This window comes from Anomaloglossus baeobatrachus, chromosome 8 (assembly GCF_048569485.1).
Source record: "Anomaloglossus baeobatrachus isolate aAnoBae1 chromosome 8, aAnoBae1.hap1, whole genome shotgun sequence".
NCBI lineage: Eukaryota > Metazoa > Chordata > Amphibia > Anura > Aromobatidae > Anomaloglossus > Anomaloglossus baeobatrachus.
This window is the reverse complement of record NC_134360.1, coordinates 45,948,251-45,966,710: the sequence shown is the minus strand read 5'-3', so window position 1 is coordinate 45,966,710 and position 18,460 is coordinate 45,948,251. Positions and strand designations below refer to the sequence as shown.

The 18,460-nt window shown below is 47.5% G+C and overlaps 1 protein-coding gene across 1 annotated transcript in view; it reads right to left on the bottom strand.

The window, feature by feature from the left end:
* Positions 1 to 14,363, bottom strand: part of SLC6A6 (solute carrier family 6 member 6) — a 37,924-nt gene extending 23,561 nt beyond the window's left edge. Inside the window, exon 1 of the mRNA XM_075321554.1 lies at positions 14,217 to 14,363. The gene's annotated coding sequence lies outside the window, so the exon portion shown is untranslated. The remainder of the gene's footprint in view (positions 1 to 14,216) is intronic.
* Positions 14,364 to 18,460: the final 4,097 nt, after the last annotated feature.

Here is an 18,460-nt window from a genome sequence, read left to right as displayed (position 1 = left end):
GTGGAAGAATGAACACGGCACATCCGGTCCTAATAGGATGTGTGGTAGAATGAACACAGCACTTCCAGTTTTAATAGGCTGTGTGGAAGAATGAAAACAGCACTTCTAGTCCTAATAGTATGTGTGGTGAAATGAACAAGGCGCTTCCAGTCCTAAAACGATGTGTGGTAGAATGAACACGGCACTTCTAGTCCTAATAGGATATGTGGTGAAATTGTGACGCCCTGGACTAGTCAGGTCGTCTCAGGTAGTCACACACAACACCACACCCCTCTCCCAGTTAGGTAACATCAGTCAAATTTAAAAGCCTTGTCACCATCCTCCAGGTTTGATGTCCACACCAGGGGGGCTGGAGCCAGGCAGTTGGCTCCACCCACCGAGGAGTTCACAGGTGGGAACCTAAGTAGTCAAGTTCAAGTTAGAGGAGAGTGGTTTTGGACAGTGAAGGAGGGAGGTTGAGTTCACAGGCAGACCTTCGCTCAGGCCTGCCAAAGACTACCGGTGGCTGGGTCGTAGCCCAGTCGCCACTGGCAAGGAGGCAGACGGTAGTGGCCGCCTGCAGGAGATCGGGAAAACGACCGGTGGAACCGTAAGGGACCGGTACAGGGTAGTGGCCCGCCGGAACTGAACCGGGGAGCCAACTGGATACCGGAGCACCAGGCAGGGTACTCAGACCCCGAACTAGGCTAGAAGCCACCACCATAGTCAAATTAACTGATGGCGGTTTGGACCTCAGGGGTTCATTCCCACCTAAGTCCCGATTGAAGGCAACAGCCCAACCATTCCGGATAAGTGCCACCGCCAAGGGCAAGAGATCCAAAGGGCCAGCGTCTGCGGGCAAACGGGCTCCTACGACAGATACACGTCGGGGAGCGGACTACCGGTGTCTAGGCACAGGAGTCAAGATTCACACACAGAGGTGCAAGAGAAAAGCGGACATTACCAACTTAATCTGGGAAAAGCTGCAGCTGGCTGCGGGCCCCGTTCATCACTCCGTTTGGTTTACCAGTGACTCCGGTGTCTTGTGTCGGAGTGAGTACACCAGTGCCATCAGGCACTGCACCGCGCTGCACCGCAACACTATACCCTGCACCCGGGCCCCGGCCCGCTGGACCCCGGGACCAACATCCCCTACCCACGGAGGGGTCAACACCTAGCTGCGCTACTACACCGCTCCCGGGGGTCCCCACACCTTCACCGCAGCGGTGGTGTCTACAATCACCACAACCCGTGGGTGGCGTCACCAACTATCATTTCAAACCAAACACCCAAATCCCCGTGTGTAGCGCTAACCCCCTTGCAGAGTGACGTGACCCCCGGGTCCGTGAGAGGCTCGAGTCACCACCCGCAGTACGAGCACAGATCTGAGCGGCTCGGCGGTCGCAGCAGAGCCCGCAGGGCGGCACAAAATGTATAAGGCACTTCCGGTCCTAATAGGATGTGTGGAAGAATGAACAAAGCACTTCCGGGCCTAATAGGATATATTGTGGAATGAACAAAGCATTTCCGGTCCTAATACGATGTGTGGAAGAATGAACAAAGCACTTCCGGGCCTAATAGGATGTATGGAAGAATGAACAAAGCACTTCCGGTCCTAATAGGATGTATGGATGAACGAACAAAGCACTTCCGGTCCTAATAGGATGTATGGAAGAATGAACAAAGCACTTCCGGTCCTAATAGGATGTATGGATGAACGAACAAAGCACTTCCGGTCCTAATAGGATGTATGGATGAACGAACAAAGCACTTCCGGTCCTAATAGGATGTATGGAAGAATAAACAAAGCACTTCCGGTCCTAATAGGATGTATGGAAGAATGAACAAAGCACTTCTGGTCCTAATAGGATGTGTGGAAGAAGGAACCCGGCACTTCCGGTGCTAATAGGATGTATGGAAGAAGGAACCAGGCACTTCCGGGCCTAATATGATGTGTGGAAGAAAGAACCCAGCACTTCCGGGCCTAATAGGATGGACGGGTGCTATTATTACAGACCACGGACCACGGTATTCACAGCAGGAAAAAAAATGTGGTACTGTTTTTCTAACAATTTCTCCTAGAGATGCTGATTATCTGTCAGCACATGCTACACAAGAAAAATCACGACCACCGCGGTGTATATATAATATCCGCAGCCGGTCAGTTCCCCTGCATTGTGTATTGCAGAGTTTGCCGTCTCTTCCGTGCGAGGCGGCTCTGCACCTGTATCTCCGCATCTCCAGGGACACAATTATACTTTACCGATGTTTCTACACAAATAACCCAACAGCAAAAGAAATGTTCCTTAATTATGATTACATCGTGTGGTAATGAGGGAGGCGTTATCAGATCTGTCGTTAACCCTTCCGCAGCCGGAGTGTGTATTATGAAGATGATACCAGATACCAGAACCTCAAAAATGATAGGAGCGCTAACACCGATGATGTCAGCATGACATCACTGGTGGTAAAGTGGTGGAACCAATGGCAAATAATGGCTCCTCCACAAAGAGTTAATGCCATAGCTGGTGCTCTGGTGAGCAGGGGTTAATTCTCCGATGCACGCCCTCTGCCCTCACATATTAATATGTAATCTGTATATGACAGCGAGTAGATAACACAGCCACCGCACTGACTTTTTTTTTTTAATATAAATACCCAGCGGCAATAAAACAGGAGTTCATGAAAGTGAAATAAGTCCCGCATCTAAATGGGTGACGGCATGACTTTTTGCTTTCTTCTAGTGCTGGAAGATCACTGTTTATAGCCTTTCCGATCTTTAACTTCACTTAGTACCTAGACTTTGCATTGTGACATCACTGTGCATATTACAATAATAATATTTATCCACCTATACGAGGGGCTGCTGATAAGTCTTTGGCTTTGTGATTTTTTTTTGTTTCATCACATGAAAGCCTTATGTGTCTAATATATGTTTTCAAAATTGTGTTTGTTGCTTATGGCAACAGTGTTCTACGCACGCGGGAGAACAAAAAGGCGGAGTCTAATGCGATATTCACAGCAACTGAGAGCAGAGGAGTGATAAAATTCTTGTTTCTGCAAGTAAAGTCCGTGGCGGATATTCATGGTGATATGTCGCAGACATTGGGGGATCAATGCCCTTCATATTCCACAGTTAAGAACTGGGTTGCCAAAATTTAAACGGCCACTTCAGCCCCAATGATGAGGAACGTCCTGGACGACCGAGAGTGGTTGTTGTTCTGGAGATCGTCGATGCTGCGCACAACCTCATTCTGGAGAATCCACAAGTTTCAGCTAAAGCAATAGCAGACATCATAATCAACCCCAGACCTTTTAACTACTTCATTGATTACAGGTTAACGAGGGAGACGCCTTCAGAGTTAATTGCAGCCCTTAGAGTCCCTTGTCCAATTACTTTTGGTCCCTTGAAAAAAGAGGAGGCTATGCATTACAGAGCTATGATTCCTAAACCCTTTCTCCGATTTGGATGTGAAAACTCTCATATTGCAGCTGGGAGTGTGCACTTTCAGCCCATATTTTTTATATATATATATATATATATATATATATATATATATATATATATATATATATATATATATATATATATATATATATATATATTTGTATTTCTGAACATGTTTTTGTAAACAGCTAAAATAAAACAAAACTTGTGTCACTGTCCAAATATTTCTGGCCCTGACTGTATATCCCCCTCCTGGGTACATTCTGGTATAATGTCTCCATCCTGGTTTTTGTCCCCTTCCTGGTATATATGTTCTCCTTATTTTTAGCATCCTGAGCTGACTTTTTTTGTTATATCATTTTTGGGTAAATACAATGTTTTGATTGCCTTTTATTGCAATTCTGCGGTGACCAAAGAAAAACCCACAATTTGATCTGCCTGAGCAGGGCAGAGATCAAAGGATTGTAGTACGCCTGTGCAGAACCTCAATGCTGGATAGTGTGGATGACGTAGGACGCGTCATGCATCTAGGCTTCAGAAGAAGGCGGACAAAGATGGCCGAAAGTGGAGGCACTGGTACCGGAGAACGAAGACACCCATCCGACCAGTCTGCACCGCCCCTAAGGTGAGTATTATAAAGTGATTTTCACGTTCTACACAGCGGCCTGGGCTCTTATATACAGCATGTTAGAATGCTCTATATAAGAGCCCACTGGTGGTTGCGGCAGTTTATAGTCGCCAAATCGGACAGGTTCCCTTTAATGTGGAGTTGTGGCAGAAGAACTTTAATGGGATCAAGTAAACTTTCCGCAACTATGTTCGCGAGTCCAGGTTGGAAAGATGTGCTTGTTGGTCAACGTTTTCCTCCTCGCTGCCCAAGGAGCAAAGAGAAAACTTTCAGATCACCACGTATTGACCGTCATTGATGCTCATAGTTAAGTTTCGTGAGAATAAAGTCTAAATTCTCATAGCTTTCCTTCAAGTGCACAGAATGCCCTACAAACAATGAAGCATACTCGCTGCCATTGCGCAGTAGTAGCTTTCAGACTTTTTTAGGATGAAACAATAAAGTCTCCACTCGCTCACATTGTACTCGATGTTACATTTTTCCATCAGCGTAGGAACATCACTGTAATAAACTAGAGCAAAGTCTTGAGGAACATATGGAAGGAATCCCTTATATTTGCTTCTGCACCTTGAAAAACAGGTATCAGGAGACATCAGCTTCTTTTCCGTAAAGGCCGTTATAACATATCTAACGATATGTCGTTGGGGTCACGGAATTCGTGACGCACATCCGGCATCGTTAGCGACGTCGTTGCGTGTGACACCTACGAGCGTCCGCTAACAATCAGAAATACTCACCAAATCGTTGACACGTCGTTCATTTTCCAAATGTCGTTGCTCGTTGTGGACGTGTCGCGGGCGGGGAGGAGGGTGTCAGCACACTACGCTCGCCCCTTCTGCTCGGGTCCGGCGGCTGCTGCTCAGTGGTGGCTCGAGCGGTGGGCCGGATCCCGGGGGTTTCTCGAGCGGCACTCCTCGCCCGTGAGTGAAAAGGGGATTTTGGTTGGGGAGATTGTTTATTGTCTGTGACGCCACCCACGGTTGTGGTGATTTCACCACCGCTGCTCTATACGGGGCTCCCGGGGATGGTGATGCGGAGCAGCCAGGTGTTGTGTTGCCCCTCCGTGGGTAGGGGTTGGTGATCCCGGGGCCCGGTGATGGTGAGGGAGGTGCAGGGCCTGGTGGGCGCAGGGACGCGGGGGCAGCGCTGTGCCTTGTGGCACTGTGGTACTCACTCAGCCTGAGACGTGGACACAGTTTTTACGGTAAACCAAACGGCTGGTAAGACGGTCCCACGGACGGCTGCACTTGCTCTCCCGGTAGGTGACGGTGATGTCCCTCTTCCTTGCACCTTGGTGTACTTGTTGGTTGCGATGGGTCCCCACCGGTAACCCGCTCCCCGGCTTCAAGCTGGACCGGGGGAGCTCTACTCTTTGCCCGCAGGCGCTGGCCCTAAGAAACGGGTGCCTTGGCGGTGGCGGTGTCTCTTCTACACTGGCTGGGCTGTTGCCTTCAATCGGGACTTGGTTGTTGGGGGATCTACGTCCCCTTCACTGGCGGATTTGGCAAATTTGGCGACTCCTAGCCTTGCCGGGGTCCGAGAGGCCCCTGCCCTGGTGCTGACTGTCCTTCGGAACACTGCTCCAGACCGCCGGGCACACAGCCAACGGGGTCCTTCCAGGAACTTCCAAACGGTTCCCCTTCAGACAGTCACCGCCGTTGCTGACCTTGCTGACCTGTCCTGCACACAGCTGGACCCTTCAGGCTTTCTTTCTTTCCTGTCACCTCACTTGCTTTCCTCCTTTACTACTTTTCTTCCTTCACTTTCACTTAGCTGTTTACTTTAGCCCTGTCTAGGCTACTCCTCCACTCCTTCCACTTCCTCCTCCCTGACTAGACTCCTCTAGACTCTTGGTTTCTCCCGCCTCCAGAGCTGTGACCTCCTTGGTGGGCGGAGCCAACCGCCTGGCCCACCCCCTGGTGTGAATCATCAGCCTCTGGAGGAAGGCAACAAGGATTTTTGGTTAGCTTAGATGTTCCTACCTGGGATGTGGGGTGTGGTGGTGTGTGACCTGTGTCCCCTGGCTTGCCCAGGGCGACACAGACGCAGGTTGTTCATCGTTCCTAAGGCAGCACACATCGCTACGTGTGACAGCCCGGGAACGACGAACAACAGCGTTCCTGCGTCCTCCGGCAACAAGGTGGGCGTGTCGTTAATGCGGCTGCTCTCCGCCCCTTCGCTTCCATTGGTGACCCGCTGTGTGACGTCGCTGTGACGCCGCACGAACCGCCCCCTTAAAAAATAGGTTGTTCGCCGGTCACAGCGACGTCGTTAGGAAGGTAAGTTGGTGTGACGCGAACTGGCAATATAGTTCGCCACGGACAGCGATTTGCCCGGGACGCACGAACGACAGGGGCGGATTAGATCGCTAGCGATGTCGCAGCGTGTAAAGCGGCCTTTAGTCTCAAGTTTAAACGTTCTGCAGAATATTTAGGAAGGTCCAAGTCCCTGACTAAATCATTTAATTTGCGCTGTTAATTTAGCGGTGACTTGCTGGGCCTATGTATTTGTGAAAAAACTGTACGTGATGGTCATTTTTCAATATTTTAACGGAGTTCAGAGATCTAAAGTATATAAAAACCACCTCTTCCTTCTCAAACAATTTTACCCTTGCAGACCTGAGTTATCATTACATCGCATCAATCAGATGGCTTCTTTCATTTTCTAACCTGCACTGGAAAAACGAGAGCTGGAATCAGATTGGTTGCTATGGGCAACCCTGAGGCCTAGTCATCTACTGTATCCTGTAAACGTCTACGGCCACAGCTTTATGTGTAATTTTATCAATGTTAAAGGGCCGATCACGTCAGCAGAGATCAGTCATTGCCCCCAGAAATTACCTATTAAATGCTAACGATTTTATTCACTAATTATGAGGGTTCATTGTAAAGTCTAGTGGAAATTTAGCACCTGGTGTTCACAAAGACGAGCTGCACGTACCACAGGAACATGAAAACCACTTCCCGTTTCTATCTATATCAGCTGATATTTTATTATTACTTTTCTTTCATTGTGACAGAAACGTAATCTTGTAGGAGGAAGTAGCAAGCTGGGCTGAGAAGTGGTCCAATGACACTTGGTCCGACCTTCCCTTAAAGGGGCCGACTACTTGAGAGAACGCTGAAGTTCTGGTGTCATATAATCAAAATTCATCATTTTAAGATCTCTGCTTGCTGCCAGTAAATGGGAAGATTATGTGTAATTCATTCACTGACAGCAAGCAGAGATATTGAAGGAAAAAAAAAAAAAGATGAATTGTTCCAGAACTTTTCATTTTACGATGATTAAGCATTCATCAGTTACATAGATCCGCTGCCGCCACGACGGAATAAACTGTTCTCTGTGTGGGAGCCATGATTTAAAATGGCAATGAGTGGGAGAGCGCGGTGGTTTCCATGACAACGGATGCATTGGTCGGCGGTCGCACCTGTTGCCGCCAATACATAGACATATAAACATAACAATAAAAATGTAAAGCAGCCGACAACAGACGGTGAAGCTGTGGGAAGCACCGCAGCCTTTATGGCGTTATCGCGCTGCCTCTTTCCCTCCCCAGCAGGGTCCTCCTCCCTCCCGTACGTGGCTCCATGCCTCCTACTGAGGAGAGACTAGCGTCTTATGGATCCTCTCATTGACATTGCGTCTTTCTACCCCACTTGACACAAAATCTTCAACAAATTGGCGAATGTATGATAGATTAGCAAGAAATCACCAGAAATGGCGCAAAATAGACCCTAACTGGACATGTGGCATGAAGATTAGTACTTCAATTAACTCCTTCCTGACCAGGAGAATATTCTTTTCATTTTTCACTTTCCTAGCCATAAACTTTTTTTTTATGTTTGTGTTGACAAAGCCTTACAAGTTCTTATTTTTTTAAGTGATATACATATTTATTTTTTTATCATTTTTTTTTTCTTTACCAGATATATCATAAAATGTGAAAAACTCCATGTACGGTGAAAAATAAATGCAATTCCACCACTGATTCTTGAATTTTGTTTTTACAGCATTTATCGTGCAGTAAAAATTACCTGGCAGCACAATTCTCTATGGCAGCACAATTCTCTATGGCAGCACAATTCTCTATGGCAGCACAATTCTCTATGGCAGCACAATTCTCTATGGCACCACAATTCGGCTGTGTGCACATGCTGCGTTTTATCCACGTTATTTCATGCATTTTTCTTGCAGTTTTTAATCAATACTGCAAGGAAAAAAGGCATCCTAGCAAAGTCTATGAGAATCCTGAAGTACTGTGCCCATGCTGCATATTTTTTTTGTTGCAGATTTTGGTGCAGAAAAAAAAAACTGCATCATACAATGGACATATCACTTATTTCTGCATTTTCTTTTTGCCCAGTGTTTTCCCTATCTCAATGCATAAAAAAAAGCATTAAAAAACGTGCTTTTTTTCCTGCCAAGAGATGCAGTTTTAGGTATACTGAACCTAAAATATGTAAAGTGCGAACGTACTCTAAGTATGTGCACCTTGTGGCTGAAAAACGAATCAAAAAGGCAGCAAAAAAAAAAAAAAACATGCTGTTTTAGGTGCTTTTTAATTGAATTCAATGGCTAAGGGTATGTGCGCACGTTGCTTTTTACCTGCTTTTTACCTGCTTTTTTGCTGCTTTTTCTTCTGCGCTGTTTAATGCCAAAATGGATGTGTTCTTCTATTCAAGCAAAGTCTATGGGAATTTGGGTTTCTTGTTCACACTATGTTGTTCAAAATGCTGCCTTTTTGTGGCAGAACTTTGGTCAAAAACTCAGCTTTGCAGTGCAAAACCCAAATGGTAAAAACAATTGACATGTTGCTTCTTTGAAAAGCTGAGTTTTTGACCAAAGTTCTGCCTCAAAAAGGCAGCATTTTGAACAACATAGTGTGAACAAGAAACCCAAATTCCCATAGACTTTGCTTGAATAGAAGAACACATCCATTTTGGCATTAAACAGCGCAGAAGAAAAAGCAGCAAAAAAGCAGGTAAAAAGCAGGTAAAAAGCAACGTGCGGACATAGCCTAAAAGGGCTTAAAAAAAAAAAAATGGAGGAAATAAAGGGACCAAAAATTGACATGCTGCTGCTTCTTTTTTTCTGCACCAAAAACTGCAAGGAAAAAAGAAGCAACGTCCGCACAGCATTTCTGATTTCTCATAGACTTTACTAGGATAAGAATAGGCATGCAGATTTGGACAACAAATGGCACCAAAAACTGCACCGTACGCACTGAGCCAAGCATTGTTTTTATAATTTTAGTGGTAAAAAAAAAAAAAAAAAACTGAAAATTGTAAAAAAAAAAAAATTAAAAAAAAAAAACAAAACTGTTTTGCGCCACAAGATGTACTTTTTATTGATACCACATTGGGGTACAAAGTTGACAGCAACCATGGCAACCGTTCGGCTCCCTGCGATCGCATTGTGGGGAGGCAGATTGCCGGTGACATACGTGGTTAAACTGTAGTGATTGGAGCTAGCTGTGTCGTACACATGCCACTAATTAAGCCTCACCCCAAACTCTAAAACAAGTAAAGATTGCATAAAAATGGTAGCCGGACACCATTTCCACTCCTATCCTGCTCAGCTCAAATCTTTGGCCTCATTTAGATGTGTATTTTTTTTTTGCATAGGGACCATTTGTCATCCATTTTTGGTCTGCGTGTCTGTTATTCTTATATGCAACAACAACAAAAAAAAAATGGACAGTATTTGGATCACAAATGGATCAACCAATCAGATCCCTTCTTTCATTTTCCATTCTGCACTGGAAAAATGACAACTAGAATCTGATTGGTCAGCCTATACCTCAGCAACATCACCAGTAAATTTACTGTACAATGGTTCTCATGAACCAATCAAATCCCTCCTTTCATTTTAAAATCTGCATAAAAAAAATGAAAGCTGCGATCTGATTAGTTGCTATGGACAACACCTCAGTGGCAGCCGCTTTCATAATTGAGGCCTAGTCAATCCAGTCAATTCCAGGGCCACAGCTTTATTTTGAATTTCATCAATAATAAAAGGGCCAAAAATGTCCCCAAAAATAAGTCATGGTCCCCGAAACTCATTTTTTAAACACTAAATGAATGTATTCATAGTATAAAGTCTAATGGAAAGTTTTTCATGAGCGCATTAATTTTTTATTTTTCTGGGAAAAAAAAATTCAGTGGGGCAGTAAGAACACTTTACACCGTACCCACTACGGGGTAGCAGAGCCGAATTTGTCACTTAAAAAGGTACGCTTCAATAGCGAGTACATTTTTAGGATTTCTAATTATTTCCGAGGGAATCCTTTAAAATTCTCTACTAAATACTTTTTGCCACCAATATGTTCATGCTGTTACAGAGCAGAACGAGCGGCTGACACATCTTGTTCTCTCCGCGCTTCGGCATGTATTTGGTTGAGTCCACAACATTTACATGCTGAACGCTAAAGGGTAAAATATCATTACATCACCACGAACTGTGATACCTTGATGTAGCAGGGCTGAGTTTGCAGCCAACTTTGCAATAGCTCAACCATACCAATTTGTGCTTACAAACTCAGCTCTGCTACATCAGTGCAGTACACTGGCGGATACAGACAGAAAAGGGCCCCTGTGCAAAAATAATATGGTATATGGGCCCTTTGCAGCTCAAGAACTCATCAAAATGGACTATTCTATCTTCTTTGGCAGTAGAAATGGGCCCCTTACCTCTCGGGCCCCTGTGCGGCTACCCCTGGTGCAATAGCAATAATATATAACCAACACGACCATAACCCCCATATAGATGTAACACAGTTATTTAGTGATCAATATACAATTTTGTCTGGAAACTCCATGCAGATGTAGCAGAGCCAAGCGCAAGATTTGGTATTGTTTATTTTATTTAGCTCTGTAGGCAGACCTATGCAGCCCAAAAGGTTAAACGATGGATCCAGCTCTGCTACATCTGTTCTGCTAATGAGCTGAGGGCAAAGTTCAATTTATTAGCAGCGATGACAACAAATTCCTGGTATGAGGAGAACCATGACACTTCACCAACCGACAGCAAAGTTAAAAAATCACTTCGGACTTCACTCCGGCTATGAATATACCAGTGCACTGATGTAGCAGAGCTGATTGTGTGATTAACAGGCTTATGTTCACTTATTGAAACGTTATGCTAAATGACAAACTCAGCTCTGCTGTATCTATAATCAGGCAACCAGTGTCATCTGTAGGAGAGCAGTGGGGAAGTGTCTTAGGGGCAATATTCTACAATGCATGATGCAATTATCCACGCTTATATAGAACTACAAATCCCAGAATTAGCAGCCTATGAGACACCTAGCAATATGGGACTAGTAGTCCCTCAACTGTTGGGATCACAGGAGCCCAACCGGTAACTCATATTGAGATTCTGCTGGTAACAGTTGTGAATAAAAGTTATAATGATGCTACATCACTCTGCTACATAACATAGGACATGTTGTATTTTGCTATAGTGTAATAGTGTTCACAGGGCAGGCGAGTGCGGAGCTCCAGGAGTGCAGGGGTCACCGTGTTATGTATCAATGGGTGTGCTCCAGATATAAGAGGGCAGAAGGTTATCTCCGGTTATCAGCAGATATTCATATATTTAACATGTTGCTCCATGGTGTGTGTGTGAGATTATATATACATACATACATACATACATATATATATATATATATATACACATATACAAACACACCCACTTCTCTGTCCAAACAAGCACTGGTGAACTACATTCAGTGGCATATAGGACGCCATAATATTATTAATGTACCAGTTTATATGATATTAGTATATCCCTAGGAGCTGCCTGTAATCTATAGTGAAGCGGACATTCTGCTACCGCAGGTTCTCTACAGATGAGTGTAACAGAGTACTTGAGAATGAGATGAGATTGAGAGGAGTGCAGTAGGTCCTGTTTGAGGCATGAGGAGTGCAGTAGGTCCTGTTTGAGGGATGAGGAGTGCAGTAGGTCCTGTTTGAGGGATGAGGAGTGCAGTAGGTCCTGTTTGAGGGATGAGGAGTGCAGTAGGTCCTGTTTGAGGGATGAGGAGTGCAGTAGGTCCTGTTTGAGGGATGAGGAGTGCAGTAGGTCCTGTTTGAGGGATGAGGAGTGCAGTAGGTCCTGTTTGAGGGATGAGGAGTGCAGTAGGTCCTGTTTGAGGGATGAGGAGTGCAGTAGGTCCTGTTTGAGGGATGAGGAGTGCAGTAGGTCCTGTTTGAGGGATGAGGAGTGCAGTAGGTCCTGTTTGAGGGATGAGGAGTGCAGTAGGTCCTGTTTGAGGGATGAGGAGTGCAGTAGGTCCTGTTTGAGGGATGAGGAGTGCAGTAGGTCCTGTTTGAGGGATGAGGAGTGCAGTAGGTCCTGTTTGAGGGATGAGGAGTGCAGTAGGTCCTGTTTGAGGGATGAGGAGTGCAGTAGGTCCTGTTTGAGGGATGAGGAGTGCAGTAGGTCCTGTTTGAGGGATGAGGAGTGCAGTAGGTCCTGTTTGAGGGATGAGGAGTGCAGTAGGTCCTGTTTGAGGGATGAGGAGTGCAGTGGACCCTGTTTGAGGGATGAGGAGTGCAGTGGACCCTGTTTGAGGGATGAGGAGTGCAGTGGACCCTGTTTGAGGGATGAGGAGTGCAGTGGACCCTGTATGAGGCATGATGAGTGCAGTGGATCCTGTATGAGGGATGATGAGTGCAGTGGATCCTGTATGAGGGATGATGAGTGCAGTGGATCCTGTATGAGTGATGATGAGTGCAGTAGATCCTGTATGAGGGATGATGAGTGCAGTAGGTCCTGTATGAGGGATGATGAGTGCAGTAGGTCCTGTATGAGGCATGATGAGTGCAGTAGGTCCTGTATGAGGCATGATGAGTGCAGTAGGTCCTGTATGAGGCATGATGAGTGCAGTAGGTCCTGTATGAGGCATGATGAGTGCAGTAGGTCCTGTATGAGGCATGATGAGTGCAGTAGGTCCTGTATGAGGCATGATGAGTGCAGTAGGTCCTGTATGAGGCATGATGAGTGCAGTAGGTCCTGTATGAGGCATGATGAGTGCAGTAGGTCCTGTATGAGGCATGATGAGTGCAGTAGGTCCTGTATGAGGCATGATGAGTGCAGTAGGTCCTGTATGAGGCATGATGAGTGCAGTAGGTCCTGTATGAGGCATGATGAGTGCAGTAGGTCCTGTATGAGGCATGATGAGTGCAGTAGGTCCTGTATGAGGCATGATGAGTGCAGTAGGTCCTGTATGAGGCATGATGAGTGCAGTAGGTCCTGTATGAGGCATGATGAGTGCAGTAGGTCCTGTATGAGGCATGATGAGTGCAGTAGGTCCTGTATGAGGCATGATGAGTGCAGTAGGTCCTGTATGAGGCATGATGAGTGCAGTAGGTCCTGTATGAGGCATGATGAGTGCAGTAGGTCCTGTATGAGGCATGATGAGTGCAGTAGGTCCTGTATGAGGCATGATGAGTGCAGTAGGTCCTGTATGAGGCATGATGAGTGCAGTAGGTCCTGTATGAGGCATGATGAGTGCAGTAGGTCCTGTATGAGGCATGATGAGTGCAGTAGGTCCTGTATGAGGCATGATGAGTGCAGTAGGTCCTGTATGAGGCATGATGAGTGCAGTAGGTCCTGTATGAGGCATGATGAGTGCAGTAGGTCCTGTATGAGGCATGATGAGTGCAGTAGGTCCTGTATGAGGCATGATGAGTGCAGTAGGTCCTGTATGAGGCATGATGAGTGCAGTAGGTCCTGTATGAGGCATGATGAGTGCAGTAGGTCCTGTATGAGGCATGATGAGTGCAGTAGGTCCTGTATGTGGCATGATGAGTGCAGTAGGTCCTGTATGAGGCATGATGAGTGCAGTAGGTCCTGTATGAGGCATGATGAGTGCAGTAGGTCCTGTATGAGGCATGATGAGTGCAGTAGGTCCTGTATGAGGCATGATGAGTGCAGTAGGTCCTGTATGAGGCATGATGAGTGCAGTAGGTCCTGTATGAGGGATGATGAGTGCAGTAGGTCCTGTATGAGGCATGATGAGTGCAGTAGGTCCTGTATGAGGCATGATGAGTGCAGTAGGTCCTGTAGGTTGGGTGATGTCTCCAGTATACTGTGTATAGGTGAGCCGCAGGCAGCCCCGGGCTCAGCATCCTCAGCAGCAGGTCTGGCACTCACCTGGGGTCTGTGCGCTCCAGCTCCGGGGTCAGTGCTGCTCCTCGGCTCCTGTCTGCTCCCGGGAGCTGCTCAGCGATCACTGATGGAGGCGCCGGGCTCCAGAACTGATGACAGCGCGCGGCTCATGGTGGAAAATCACCGGCTCCGCCACACACCGGGGGCGGGGCCTGACGATGAGAGGCGTGGTTATACATTGAGAGGGCGGGGCTTAAGGGGGAGAGAGAGGGACAGACAACACGTGCAAAGAAAAACAAAGGAGACGACAAATAGAGATGGACAGATCCATATGGAGGAGATATACTAGAGAGATGGAGGGGTAAATCATACAGCTAGATATGAGGCACACAGTGTGGCGGGGTATAGCGGTGTCTCTCTGTTGCTTTCTCCCGATCTGCTCCATTACTTACCTCTCCACTGGAAAAATGTGCTCCCGGGACCGGGGATTACAGCAGTGATTTGTTTGCATGTTGTACTTGCACATCACTTTGCAGAACATTCTTGTACTCTGTGGAATGCAGCCGCTTCTACAGGGCATGTGCCCCCCGAGCATCTGATTCATTGCAAGTAGCCAAACTTTGTGAGCAGCAGCGGAACCGAGAACAGTATATGGGCCCCCAGCTAAAACAGTATACGGACCCCCAGAGAAAGCAGTATATGGGCCCCCGAGCGAGAACAGTATATGGGCCCCCAGATAAAACAGTATACGGGCCCCCAGAGAAAGCAGTATATGTGCCCCCAGCTAAAACAGTATACGGACCCCCAGAGAAAGCAGTATATGGGCCCCCAGCTAAAACAGTATACGGACCCTCAGAGAAAGCAGTATATGGGCCCCCGAGCGAGAACAGTATATGGGCCCCCAGATAAAACAGTATACGGACCCCCAGAGAAAGCAGTATATGTGCCCCCGAGCGAGAACAGTATATGGGCCCCCAGCTAAAACAGTATACGGACCCCCCAGAGAAAGCAGTATATGGGCCCCCGAGCGAGAACAGTATATGGGCCCCCAGCTAAAACAGTATACGGACCCTCAGAGAAAGCAGTATATGGGCCCCCGAGCGAGAACAGTATACGGGCCCCCAGCTAAAACAGTATACGGACCCTCAGAGAAAGCAGTATATGGGCCCCCGAGCGAGAACAGTATACGGGCCCCCAGCTAAAACAGTATACGGACCCCCAGAGAAAGCAGTATATGGGCCCCCGAGCGAGAACAGTGCATGGGCCCCCAGAGAAAGCAGTATATGGGCCCCCGAGCGAGAACAGTATACGGGCCCCCAGAGAAAGCAGTATATGGGCCCCCAGCTAAAACAGTATATGGGCCCCCGAGCGAGAACAGTATATGGGCCCCCAGCTAAAACAGTATACGGACCCCCCAGAGAAAGCAGTATATGGGCCCCCGAGCGAGAACAGTATATGGGCCCCCAGCTAAAACAGTATACGGACCCCCAGAGAAAGCAGTATATGGGCCCCCGAGCGAGAACAGTATACGGGCCCCCAGAGAAAGCATTATATGGGCCCCCGAGCGAGAACATTGTATGGACCCCAGGCGAGAACAGTGCATGGGCCCCGAGCGAGAACACTGTATGGCCCCCGGACGAGTGCAGTATACGGGCCCCCAGTGAAAGCAGTATATGGGCCCCCGAGCGAGAACAGTATACGGACCCCCAGAGAAAGCAGTATATGGGCCCCCGAGCGAGAACAGTATATGGGCCCCCAGCTAAAACAGTATACGGACCCCCAGAGAAAGCAGTATATGGGCCCCCGAGCAAGAACAGTATACGGGCCCCCAGCTAAAACAGTATACGGACCCCCAGAGAAAGCAGTATATGGGCCCCCGAGCGAGAACAGTATACGGACCCCCAGAGAAAGCAGTATATGGGCCCCCGAGTGAGAACAGTATATGGGCCCCAAGCTAAAACAGTATACGGACCCCCAGAGAAAGCAGTATATGGGCCCCGAGTGAGAACAGTATACGGGCCCCCAGAGAAAGCATTATATGGGCCCCCGAGCGAGAACATTGTATGGGTCCCAGGCGAGAACAGTGCATGGGCCTCGAGTGAGAACACTGTATGGGCCCCGGGCGAGGGCAGTATATGGGCCCCCAGCTAAAACAGTATACGGGCCCCCAGAGAAAGCATTATATGGGCCCCCGAGCGAGAACATTGTATGGGTCCCAGGCGAGAACAGTGCATGGGCCTCGAGTGAGAACACTGTATGGGCCCCGGGCGAGGGCAGTATACGGGCCCCCAGTGAAAGCAGTATATGGGCCCCAAGCGAGAACAGTATATGGGCCCCCAGCTAAAACAGTATACGGGCCCCCAGAGAAAGCAGTATATGGGCCCCCGAGCGAGAACAGTGTATGGGCCCCCGAGCGAGAACAGTGTATGGGCCCCCGAGCGAGAACAGTGTATGGGCCCCGGGCAAAAACAGTGTAGACCGGGACTGCCCCACTGGTCTGTTCCAATGTAGACCAGGACCTCCCTGCTAATCTGTCCGAACATAGACTGGGACCGCCTCACTGGTTTGTCATAATGTAGACCGGGACCTCCCCACTGGTCTGTCCTTATGTAGATCGACTGCCCTGCTGGTGTCCTAATGTAGACTAGGACGCCCCCCGCAGGTCTACACCAATGTAGACTGGCAAAGTCCCACTGATCTGCCTAATGTAGAGTAGGAACTCCCCACTGGTCTATCCCAATGTAGATCAGGAACGCTCCACTGGTCTGACCTAATGTAGACCGGGACTGCACTGCTGGTCTATCCTAATGTAGACCAGGACTGCCCCACTGGACTGTCCCAATGTAGATTGGGACCGCCCCACTGGTCTGGCCTAATGTAGACCGGGACTGCCCTGTAGGTCTGTCCCAATGTAAACTGGGAAAGCCCCAGTGATCTGCCCTAATGTAGACCAGGACCTCCCCGCTGATCTGTACGAACATAGAATGGTTTGTCATAATGTAGAGCAGGACCTTCCCGCTGGTCTGTCGTAATGTAGACTGTGACCACACCACTGGTCTGTCATAATGTAGACTGTGACCACACCACTGGTCTGTCATAATGTGGACCGAGACCGCCCCACTGGTCTGCCCTAACGTACACGAGGACCGCCCCACTGGTCTGTTCTATTGTAGACCGGGACCACTCCGCTGGTCTGTTCCAACATAGACTGGGACTCCCTCACTGGTCTGTCCTAATGTAGACTAGGACCGCCTCACTCACTGGTCTGTCCTTATATAGACTAGGACCACCCAGCTGGTCAATCCTAATCTAGACTAGGACCATCCAGCTGGTCTGTCCTAATGTAGGCTTGGGACCGCCCACTGGTCACTCTAAAATGTAGACCAGCTTTAGCTAGGACAATGCAGGGAAAGAATGTCGCTAAATTACTAGACTGTATGGAGATTAAATGACTAGACCACCAGGTATAAGCATTACACCAGCGAGACTCTAGGGGAAGCACTTTCTACTGGATTATCAGTAATGGCACTTAAACTGCCAGGCTACCAGCAAACCACTATAATATCAGTTTTCACAGGAGATCAAAAAACTAAAACCACTTAAAAAAAAAATTACAGTGGACAACAGAACCACTAGAGGGCAGACCACCAAATCTAAAGTGACGTCTACCGCACTAATGGATAGGGGCTGAAAACTGTGACGCTGTCCTTTCTGCATTTTCAGGAGCATTTTCTAGAAGGATGCACCCATGCAAAACCTAAAGAGCCTCCCAACAAAATAGATGAAGACGGTCTTAACTGCTCAAAGCCGAGGACTTACTTCAACTGCAACCAGTCTGAACAATCCTCTTCAGCTCCAGACTGCACTGATACATTATAGCAAAATGTCAGACAAGAAGACAGGTTTGGGTTGCTGATTTAAAGGGAATCTGTCACCAGGTTTTTAACACCTAATCTGAGCGCAGCATTACATAGGAGCAGAGATCCTGATTCCAGCGATGTGTCACTTACTCAGCTGCTTAGTGTAGTTTTGATAAAATCATTGTTTAATCAGCAGGAGATTATCATTACAGGACTCCTTGGCATGCTGCAGGTAGTCCAGCATATTCAAGAGCTCTGTATAACTGCTAGATCTGCAGAAGACAAAACATTGATTTGATCAAAATGACAGCAAATAGCTCAGTAAGTGACACATCACTGGAATCAGGATATCTGTGTCTACATTATGCTGCTCTCAGATGGGGGAGTAAAACCCTGGTGACAGCTTCTCTTTAACTCTCAAAAGACTGG